This window comes from Dermacentor variabilis, chromosome 1, assembly GCF_050947875.1.
Source record: "Dermacentor variabilis isolate Ectoservices chromosome 1, ASM5094787v1, whole genome shotgun sequence".
NCBI lineage: Eukaryota > Metazoa > Arthropoda > Arachnida > Ixodida > Ixodidae > Dermacentor > Dermacentor variabilis.
This window is the reverse complement of record NC_134568.1, coordinates 58,624,149-58,635,972: the sequence shown is the minus strand read 5'-3', so window position 1 is coordinate 58,635,972 and position 11,824 is coordinate 58,624,149.

Here is an 11,824-nt window from a genome sequence, read left to right as displayed (position 1 = left end):
TGCATGACTATTGTGTGTGGAGTCACGCAAACACCTTGTTTCGAGCACAGATAGTCTCGGGACTCTCTGCCGAAAGAGAGTTCGGGTGTCTTCCACAAAGTGTGTCGTATATGTGGCGAGTCCAGACTGCGAAAAGAGTAAGAGATACTCTTTTTTATTCTTAATGGGAAGAAGGGTATATTTTTGTAAGAAAGCCAATTATGTTTCACTATCCAATTAGCTTGCCATATTCCTGCAGGAATTCGGTCGCTTAGCTCAGTCTGCAGATTACAATACCCTATGGGATACATTTCGCTCCACACTAAAGCAGTCGGTTGACACACGTTACATGCAAACATTTGTCTGCAAAAAAAAAAAAAAAGAAAGGTAGTGAGAAGGCCCGGGTTACTCGGGAGGTCAAGCGATTTATTAATAAGAGACATCGTCTCCTGAATGCTTATAGGAAGCAGCGTAACCCTTGTGTATTTGTAATGTTAGAGTTTCTTGGAAAAGATATAAAAGTAAAAAAAAAGGTTGCTAAGGAAATATACTTCTTAGCATTGGGCCCAAAGTTACAAAATACCCAAAAAAAATGTGGAAGTGTTTAAAAACAATTAGCAAAGACTCAGTCGACATACAGAGCTTAAACAACGGCAGTGTACTTCTAACTGATGGCCTCGATCTATAAAGCTTCTTGCTTCAGTCTCTATTTCCAGTCTTCTTTCATAACTCCTTGTCATAACGAAATACCGCGTATTCGCGACAATGTGTTCGAACCTATGCTGGAACTGGTTGTGACACACAGGGGTATACTTAAGTTACTTAACACCATAAATGCTCCTTCTGCAAGTGGTCCTGATGGTATACCTTCTTATGTGCTGAAGGCTTGTTTTGACATAATTGCCCACTACCTGTTTATAATGTTTGAGAAATCGTTAAGTACTTCTTAATTGTTTACCTAAGGAATGGAAATTTGCAAACGGGGTACCGATCCATAAGAGTGACCCAAAAAATATTGTCTCCAACTACAGGCCAATTTTTCTAACGAGTGCTTGTACTAAAACACTGGAGCACATAGTGTACGACGCCGTAATAAAACATCTAGAAAACAATTTTTTTTTACCGATGTCAGCATGATTTTAGCTCTCGTCGTTCTTGTTCGACCCACCTCCTAGAATTCAGCCACGATGTTCATTCATTTGATCTCGGTGTACAGGCTGAGTGTATATTGCTGGATTTTAAAAAGGCATTTGATTCTGTTCCTCATGTTTGCTGTTACATAAGATATCCCTCGGTATCTCTCCTTCATTGCTTGATTGGATTAAGTGTTATCTACAAGAACGCATGCAACATGTTGTAATTAATGGCTCACAATCTGATTACATTGCTGTTACTTCGGGAGTTCCCAAGGGATCTGTTTTGGGGCCATTGTTGTTTCTGGTATACATCAATGATATTGCTCAGGTTGTGTCATCCAAAGTGCGTCTGTATTCGGATGATTGTGTGATCTATCACTGCATTAGGCCTTCCACTGACCACAAGCACTTGAAATGCAATTTGGACTGTATAACATGCTGGTGTGTTAGGTGGCAAATGTCTTGGAACCCCAGTAAGCGTCAATATGTCTTTACACGTAAACACAGTCCATACATGTTTTATTATGCATTAGACAATGTCCAGCTATCGCGAGTAACTGAGTATAGATATCTTGGTGTTTATTTCAACTTGAACTAAGCGCGTTGAATATGTTACAGCAGAAGCCTGTAAAATGTTAAATTTTGTTCAATGCAACTTCCCAAAATTAAAGAACTATTTTACTTTTCGAATGTAAGACCCATATTAGAGTGTCTGTGTGGCCTGGGATCCGCAAACCAAAACACCGTCTAATATAAATATAAACCTAATATATATAATATAATATAAACCTAATTATAAAAACAATCTTAAAAACATTGAAGCCCTGCAGAACCGTGCTGTGCGTTTTATTTTTTCAGGTTACCCACGCCACACCAGTGTCACTTCATTGAAGAATCGTGCTGAACTGCATGTGTTATCATGTCACCGTAAAATCGCTCGCTTATCACTTCTTCATAAGCTCTACCATCCCGCATCACTTTGCAAGGACTTCTTTAGGCCACCCCCTGCCATCTGTCCCCGCCGTGATCATCCTTTTAAAATCGAATGCTTCACGTGTTGCACACTAACTTATCCCAGATCGTTCACACTGCGCACAATAACCAAGTGGAATAACATGCCATCAGGCATCGCAACCATCACTGGCATAAATGAATTTCAGAAACTTCTAACCATCAATGAAATTCCGTATACCTTTCTTGTGTCATGCCCCCCCCCAACCCCCTTTCTTTAGGGCCCAAACATGGTCAATCCGCCTGTCCATTCCGCCCTCGTCCGCCCGCGTGCTGATGGCTCTCTAGTGGAGAGCGATGAGTGGTCGCACTTTTCCCATTCGTACGCCTGCTCGTCTCTAATTGGCTCATCCGAGGCGAACGGTGTCGGGTGTCGTCACAGCAAACATGGCGCGTTCTCGAAGTGAAACGAAGCGGAGACGCAAGGCCTAAGCTACAGCCGCGTCAGAAACAGTCTATTTTTCTCCTTCTTATGATCTTTACTAGAGTTATTTGGCACCCACCGAGATAGTCACCTAAGGCAGCAAGCCGGTGCACCCTTCCAGGCGTCGTCAGTGCGTGCGATCGCCGACAGAAACAGACAGAGTGCAGGAAGTGTGTTGTGTTTACGAGAGCATCGGAAGAAATATCTGAAGCCGTCGACATAGTGATTTTTTTGTTCCATGCGTCGAGTGCACGTCACAAATGAGAAGTCCATCACATACACGTGCATTCTGAGCAGGACGCATGTTCAGCGCGTGGCGAAATAAGTAGTGTCCGATCGGCACACCCAGCGTGTGCGATTGGTATATGTTATGTGTGTGTGGTTCGTTGCCGCAAAGTGGTGAACGCCAGTCGTTCGCAACTTTCAGAAGTAATGATACGATCAGTAGCGATAAGCTTATATTGCCTCGTTATCGCTGCCATTCAGCGTGTGAGCCGTTTCGCCGGCTGCGATACGCCGGGGTGACCGCGACGTTCGAGCTGTGTTCTTGCTGTTATGAAGTTCGTTTGCAAGCTACAAATCGTGATATGTATGTGTGATGTGTTGCAGCGTTATTGGGTGTAGAAGTGATCGTACTACGCAATGTTCGTGTGCTCAACTGAGCATAAGTATTGCCGATTGCGTTTTCTTGTGTAGTACCCTGATAGAGAAGCCCCATCACAACGGCCTTTTCTGCTTTGTCATCTGTCGTTTGTTTCGAAAGTTTTTACTGCACGCTTCAAGATGCTTCTATCAGTGGGAGGAAATTAGGGAACATCATAATAATTGCATACTTCAAGACGTTCAGCGCTGTCGTAAAATGTGGACGCGCCTGAGAGCACTAATGTCATGAATGCAAATTTCTGGCAGCCTTGATTTTCATAATGTGGACATTAGTGTGAAGCGCAACAGTTGTGATATGGATGTTAAGATTACGTCAAAGAAATAGCCTTACATTTGGGGGATGCAAGCGTCTTGCATAAACTAGAACCTAAACTGTCTGGTTTTTGCTGGGGTCCAAGCATACAAGCTATTTGTGCAGACGCCAGTGACATGGCAGCAGGCCTTATTGTGGATGAAAAGCACATACTTCATTTTGAGTCTTACCAGTTTGCCTTTACTGATAGAAGGTCATATGCATGTAAAAAGAAACAACACTGATCAATAAAGCTTGGCCATATAATTTTCATATCGGTATGGGTGTCAGAAGAAATATTTTAAGTCCCCTGCAAAATGCACAATGATTCATGCTAAAAAATCATCGGCCCTTACACTCCGTGAAGATGGATGATAAGTGAAGCTTGTCCATTTGTATAACTAATCGCCTCCTTTGCCATGAACTTTGTTTTCTTGAATGTGCCTCTGTGATTAAGAATATGTGCATTGTGTGGATACTCTTGACATCAATGAAGACAAGTTGTCGGTGAAACACGTTTATTGAACATCAGAAACTTCACCACTCAATTTTTTGCAAGTGAGCAGAATAGTCTTGTGATCGCTGCAGTATACTGCAAGAGGTTCGGTCATCTCAATGTCACACATGTCATTTGCATATGTAAAATTATACACATCCATCTTATAGTAGAGGGTATGTTCACCTGAGTGCAACACCGCAGCGAAAAGCACTCAAACGTGAATGTAATCAGCCACTGTCCTCACTTTGTTGGCAGTGAAGCACATATTTATTGAACATCAGAAACTTCACCAGTAAATTTTTGGCAAGCGAGCAGAGTAGCCTTGTGCTTGCTGCAGTATACTGTAAGAGGTTCGGTCATCACGATGTCACACATGTCATTTGCATATGTCAAATTACACACGTATGTCTTATAGTGGGTAGGTCTGTGCTCCTTGATTACGTAATGTCTCTATGGCTGCTGGTATCTCTACTGATTCAAATGCCTTTTGGTAATCTATGAAAGTCATATAGACAGGCTTATTGTACTCTGCAGATTTCTCAATAACCTGATTAATGACATGGATGTGATCCATTGTAGAGTATCCCTTCCTGAAGCCAGCCTATGCCCTTGGTTGACTAAAGTCCAGTGTTGCCCTTACTCTATTGGAGATTATTTGGTAAATATTTAATATCATACTAGGAGTAAGCTAATGGGCCTATAATTTTTCAATTCTTTAACGTCTCCCTTTTTGTGGATTAGCAAAATGTTTGCATTCTTCCAGTTTTCTGGGACCCTCGCAGTCGACAGACACTTTGTATAAAGAGCCGCCAATTTTCCAAGCATTATGTATCCTCCATCTTTGATTAAATCGACTGTTATTCCATCTTCTCCTGCTCTTCCTCGTTTCATGTCTTGCAAGGCCTTTCTGACCTAATCACTAGTTATAGGAGGAGTTTCTCTATCCTGTTCATTACTGTTTCTAATGGAGGTATCCCGACTCCTCTGGGCACTGCGCAGGTCAGTCTAAAATTCTTTCACTGCTTTTACAATATCTTCGAGATTGCTGATGATATTACCCTGCTTATCTTTCAGTGCATATATCTTGGTTTGTCCTATGCCAAGTTTCCTTCTCACTAATTTCAGGCTGCATCTCTTTTTTACAGCTTCAGCCTTTCTCACATTATAATTTCGAATAGCCCTGATTTTCGCCTTGTTGATCAGTTTTGACAGTTCCGCGAAGTCTATCTTATCTCTTCAGTTTGGCACTTTCATTCTTTGTCGTTTCTTTATTAGGTCCTTTGTTACTTGGGACAGCTTGTCTACTGGTTGCCTTGGTGCCTTGCTTCCCACTTCAATTGCTGCCTCTAAAGCCCAGCCTAGTTACAGTTTCATTCATTACCTCTATGTCATCATCATCTCTCTCTTCTAAGGCTGCATATTTGTTTGCAAGTACCGCCCTGAATTTGTCTGCCTCTAGGTTGACCTGTTTCTTTTTGACCATTTTTACTATTTCTCTCTTCAAACTGAGGTGAATCCTAGGCCTCACTAACCTATGATACATGAACTCAAAACGTTGACGCTCAGTCTAAGGACACCATGTGCACGCTTGGCTAGATGAATGATAACCACTTTTCTTATACAGGTGGCACACTTTCTTGCGTAATGTGGACCCAAGCTTGCTGATTCTTTTCGCCACAATGATCAACCATGTAATATTTGTGCCTGGACACAACAAGGCATGTCTGAAACATGCATCACAATGCAGAGCCAGCCAATCAAGATATTCTCTTTTCACATATTTATAATGCTCCCCGAATGTAATTTTGTCAGTGACCATAGTCCCTGTGTAATACTTTGCCACCTGAAAGAAGAATTTCATAGGCATTAACTGTTATGCATTATGCAAGACATGTAGTCCTGGCTATCATGAGCACACAAATTACTGATCTTCAGAAACATAGACAAATTGCATGGTGTGGAAAAGAGTGGCTTGACATTCTAAATGTTATGCAAATATGGCACCACAGCTCATCTTTTCTGGTGATCAGGGAAGGTTGTGTCATTACATGATTTCAAGTTCAACCCTTTGGAACCCAGTGGCGGCATATGTTGCCATATTACTGTACCACAGCTCTTGTATGTACTGAGAGCTCTGTTTTACTAATAGTAACATGCATGCTACATCACCATTTTGCTGGACCCCTCCTAGATGGCACAACCTACAGAGGAGACGGGAATAGACTTTTCTTACGCAATGTCACAGTGCCCCGCGGGCATGCTGTACACTACAGTTAAAGAGGTTACATCGAGCTAGCAGGCTTGCCTGGTCACTCGCCGCCTATTTACAGCAGGCATTTCCTGTCACAGAACGAGCACCGATATGCCTAATGCGTGTAACCGACAGGCCTTCAGAGCATTTTCGAATGGGCCTGTGGCGGTTTGAGCCTTAAGGTCAGTGAATCACATGCTTCTATTTTTTCCAACTGGCCGATTTTTCAGATGTTTTCGTGGCTCCTAGGGAGTTCAAAAAATCGTACGTGACTGGCCACCAAGAAGATGCTTCAAATGGTCCGTGGGGTGAAAGCGTGGCAGAAGGAGGACAAGAACAGAAAGGACCTACGCACTGAGAATGAAGGGGAAAGGAAGCATGCTGCCGCCGTTTTGAAGGAGCTTGAGCTAAAAAAACAATAGTGTTGGCCGATGCCAAGATGCAGGTGTCTTTAAAGCAATGAAACACAACACTGAGGCGACATGCGCGGAATAAGAGTATGTCAGGACAGTTGAGGTTGACTTTTACGAGCTGTTCCGAGAGAATCTCAATTGTGGGAAAGTTCGGGCCTCATACCACTGAGCTTGCTATCAGTTGATAGAAAGAGCTCATATTCGAAAATATTTCCTTCTGTATGCATCTCCTTTTTATTCGTATTAGGAATGCCCGACTCGATATGCTTACTAGAGAGTGACAGCATCTGGCGATATGGTTTCAGCCCATCTTGATATAAAACATAGTTCTGCATCACTCAGGGAATTTTGCAGATACCCTCAGGGAAAACCTGGAAAACTCACAGAATTTGGAAATGTCAGCTTGGTAGACACCCTGATATTGGAGCACAACAATTTTATAGTTTTACGCAGAACAGCTTGTGCATTATTCACAAAGCTGAACCTAAGGAAGTATTTGCTGGTTTGTTATGCACTCACTTTTGTGAGTGCATAACACTCCTCACTTCCTCACTTTTTGTGCGGCCCGGTCTTCCGCCATATGAGCCTTCATTTCTTTGTCATGTGCATGTTAAAGCAGCTACTAATGAAGAAAGACAAGCACAAAATGAGTAACTACATCAACCTTTTCACACCACAAGAGGTCACTGAACTCACTGCTAAGTCAAGTCATTTGATAATCTCGGTCTGCTTTCAAATAAAATACAGGTACTGGCCAGCTGTTTATGTTATCCTATGTATTTTTCGTTTTCCTAAAATATGGCACTGTGCATCAGCTAGCTAGGTTGTCACTGCATAAATACATAAACGTGCAGCCCATGCTCAACTAACTCAAAACCTGAGTAGAGCTTAGAATAGTTCATGGATCATGTGCATCCTGTGGGAGCTTATTTTTTATATGTAGAGCAATCAGAATACAACATACATGTATGATGCTGACAGTATCAAACAGTCTCAAGTCTAACATCCTTGTTTGCTGCCATAGGTGAGAGAGGGAGCATGCGTGTCGGGGTACTGCTTAATTTTGTGCGCTTTGGTAATGTTTGTACATTGTTGAAATGTTAAATTAGGTATATTAAGTAGTAAGGTGGCAACAGATTGGCCACCCAGGCTGGCAAGAAAGAATGCAATTGTTTGATTTCACTCAAAATAAGCTCTCTTATCAGCAACGTAAATTATTTGCTTTCAAATAAATACTCCCCTTAGAAACATCTCATGAGTATACATATATCTGCATGAGGTCACCGCTCTACATACATACATATTGCTTTAAGCCAGTCATAATGAATTGTACACTTACTGCTTAACCTTCATTTCCTTGATGCATGAAGTTAACCACTTATACACAACCTTTTTGCACACAGTGAGAACTTCATTCATCGTTGAACACATTATTTAAGGCTACGTTTTGTTTGGAAAGTTTACAAACAGCAATTATTAAATTTCTAATATGCATGTTTGATGCCTCATTTTTGGTAGCTTTATATATGTAAAAAAAGGAAAGTGCATTTCATACATCCAAGTGCTTTAAAGGGAAGCTGAAACACTTTTCGAAAAAAATGAGTTCTCTGCGGCATTCTACAGTTTTGAGTGAGTCCTTTGAACACGAATATCTGGTTCAAAAAGGGCGGAAACAAACGCAAGCGGCTGTTTTTTCAAGAAAACGCGCACCAGCGCCTCAGGGCATCGCGAGAACGCCGCTGTTGCCCGTGATTGGTCGGGGCCGCTGTGACGTCAATCGCGGCAGTCGCCGGTCGGCGCCGCCGCACGCCGCCGTTTCAGAGCGTAGCACGCTGTTCTGTTCTGGCTTCATAGCTGCGTTGTAAGCCTTATGGAACGTTCTCGCTGTCTCGGACAGCTTGTATTTTCGCCGTACATGTTCGAACCGACAGCCGATACGGAAAACGATGGCGGCAATGGCGGTAACGGCGGCAACGACGATGTTGAGTGTGCCAACAGCGAGAGCTATTTGTGCACCTTCTCGCGCGTTGGAAATCTTAGCTGGTACGTATGTTTTTTTTTTCATGTAGCTGCACGTTCCAATGACGGGAGAAAAAAAAATGCGCTAAAGTGTCACTGGGAGCTTGCTGCTGGAAGAATGCCGAAGCACTAACTTCTCATTCGATTGTAAACACGGGTGCATTTCCGCGAGGTCAAGCACCTTGCCGCTGCTTGTCTAAAGTCTCGTGGTTTTTTGAGTGTTGATGCACGATCGCGAACATAAGTGCCGCGTTTCAAACCGCACACATGCAGGGCTGCGAGGTACAGTCACGGAAGTTGCTTATCATACACATCCAGAGATGACCAGAGGTATTATATGTGCAATTCGACAACTTTGCGATTGTGGCTCGATCAAGAATCGGTATGCGTGCTCCATGCTAGTGTTGACATAAAGATATTAGGCAGTTTTAGCACCGCCGTGTGGTAAACACTATAATTGCAACCGTACGTCGAATGTCACTAGGCAAGCCTATACTCCATTTCATACCTCAGGTGCGACGCTGTGGAAGCTACGCACGAAGTCCGGTCACTAAAATTTATTACTGCGTGCGTTTCCGTCTATGCTTCGCAGCGTGCCAGCGGCGTTTGCTCGCGCGAGCATGCACGTGAACCTGCCGCGACGGGCAGCTTCACGAAAGAACATTTTACGAAAATCGCAAAAAACAAACGTGAGCGGCGGCAGGGGCAGATCTCTCGTAGCGTCGTTCAGTAAAGCGCAGGACGGAAGGAGGCATGCCAGTACATGCCAGCACGCCTGCCCGGCAGCTCGGTCGCCGCGAATGACGTCACTCTCGCCGGTTCTCTCCCCTGGCAACCACCTCACCCGGCGCTCCGGGAAGCGATGGGGGCGTGTCCGCGGGGGTGATTTAGAAAGCGATTTCCGCCCCTTATATTAACAAAACGAAGAAAAAAATTCGGAACCGTAAATTATCAGGTCTGTTATTCCCAATACCAGCAATTCATGGAAAACCGTTTCAGCTTCCCTTTAAGCACTCTTAAAATTGGCAGAGGGAAAAAAAAAGCAAATGCAAGCATATCAGCAGGCTGTATACTCGGAGCCTCACACGCGTGCTCAATGGTAAAGAGGTGTGTCTTGGCGACCTATGCATCTGTATTCAGAGACAGATGTGCGTGTGTTCCGTATTTTTGCAAGCTGTCACTAGCACTACAGAAACTGCGCCATCGCGCTGAACACGGGGATTTCTGGCGAATCGCGCCGGCGACACTCACTTTCCCGTGACGTAGAACGCAGCACGTTGGGTAATTCGAGAGGTTTTGCTCAACCAGCCAAGGCAGCGCGCACTGAAAGTAATCGTCCGAGTATACGTCGCATGTTGTGACATGATGCGATTGCAATAGATCTTAAGAGGTGGCGCAGATAAGATGACTGTGCAGTGTTTCGAAGAAGGATGACGGTACCAATGCAACAAATGCAATTGCAGAACAGATGTGGCAGCCTAGAGTCGCATTTTCACCGTGATGCGGAAACTTGAAATCATATCTTCAAAAATATGCCAATGTCGTCTGCTGTCAAAGGTAGTTGCCAACCTTGAACACCTTTGCTCCGGCGAACGGTTGCCAGCTGTCAACAGGTCGCGTCGCCCAATAGGAGTGCACGTGCGGATTGAGCGTGCATCGAATTTTGCGACACCATCCGCCTTTTGGGCGTCCGCACTCGGGCGCGCTAGGGCGGAACGGACGGGCGGATTGACCATGTATGGGCCCTTACGCTACAAACAGAGTTAACGAATGATCTTGGCTTCTGTATAACATGCATATTATTATGTTATTGTTCCTATTTTTATTGCGGTGATTTACCTTTTCCTTTCAAGTTCATGTGTTGTGTTGTTTCCTGATTTGTTATAAATTAATGGCGAGTGTGCTTTCTGTGAACCACATTACCCTCCAATTTGGCGTGCTTGTGATTCGTGTTCTCTTTTTGTACACTTCTGATTATTAGTAGTAATACGGCAATCTTATTGACCTTGTATAATTATTTTTTTTGTGATTGCAGTTTATCAGTTCCCGTTTTTTTTCTCGAGTTATTACTCATTCGTTACATCTGTATGCGTTACTGCAGCCCCCCCCTCCCCCTATGTTATACCCGCCTGCGAGAGGGCCTTGAGGAGTATTCTGAATAAATTATTTAAATATAATATGATATAAACCGCGCAGCCCGTTTTGTCTCTAGTAATTATGACTTTACTTATAGTTTTACTGCACTTAAGGCTAGCTTAGGATGGGAATTATTAAGCACACGCAGAAAAAAAAAACACGAGATTGGAAATGCCTTTTAAAATTTATTTCGGCATGGTTTCAATAGATGAAGAAACTTACCTTTTACATCCTCATGTCTTATCTCACTGCAGTGACCACTCTTTAAAAACAAGAGAAATTATTTGTAAAACATACGTCTTCCAGCACTCGTCTTTCCCACGTGCAATATCCCAGTGGAATCAGCTACATGCAGTAAATTGCTGATTGTCTCACTGAAGTATCGTTCAGAGCATTAGTGTTGAATTTATAGCGGCGTGAATCTTTCTGTTGTTCTGTTACTTTTGTTTGGTCAGTTATGTACTTTATCCGAGCATATGTAACCCTGTGTATTCCCCCTGCAATAATGTCTTCGGGCGCTGCAGGTACTATCGGCGTCAAATGAAAGTTGAACAGCGGAGCGCGTGGACCAAGCATAAGTGAAGATATAGTCATGATATAGTGCGCGCCGTCCAGTCATCACCATTGACAGGCGCGCACATCCGGTTTGGCCGCACTGCGCGAGGTTTGGGAGTGAAACCATGCCAAACGGCCAAACGTGTTCGGCATGCCGGCCGCCGTCGCGGCTGCCAGCGATACCGCGCAGCGCAAGTTTGCCGATCGAAAGAACAAATATGGCGCGCAAGCTGCAAACCGCGCGGGCGAATCTACCTTGCGATGACGGTGCAAACTGCACAACGCGCACCGCTGTTCGCACCGACAGCGCTTGTTGCTTCGGCGATCTGTGCGATAAGACTCGCCGTAAACTGCAATATTCTAGCTTCATTTTTATTTTTTATTTTCTCCCTTTCAAATGTAAGAACCAGAACAGAAGCGACATTATCTCACTAGAGGGGCATCGC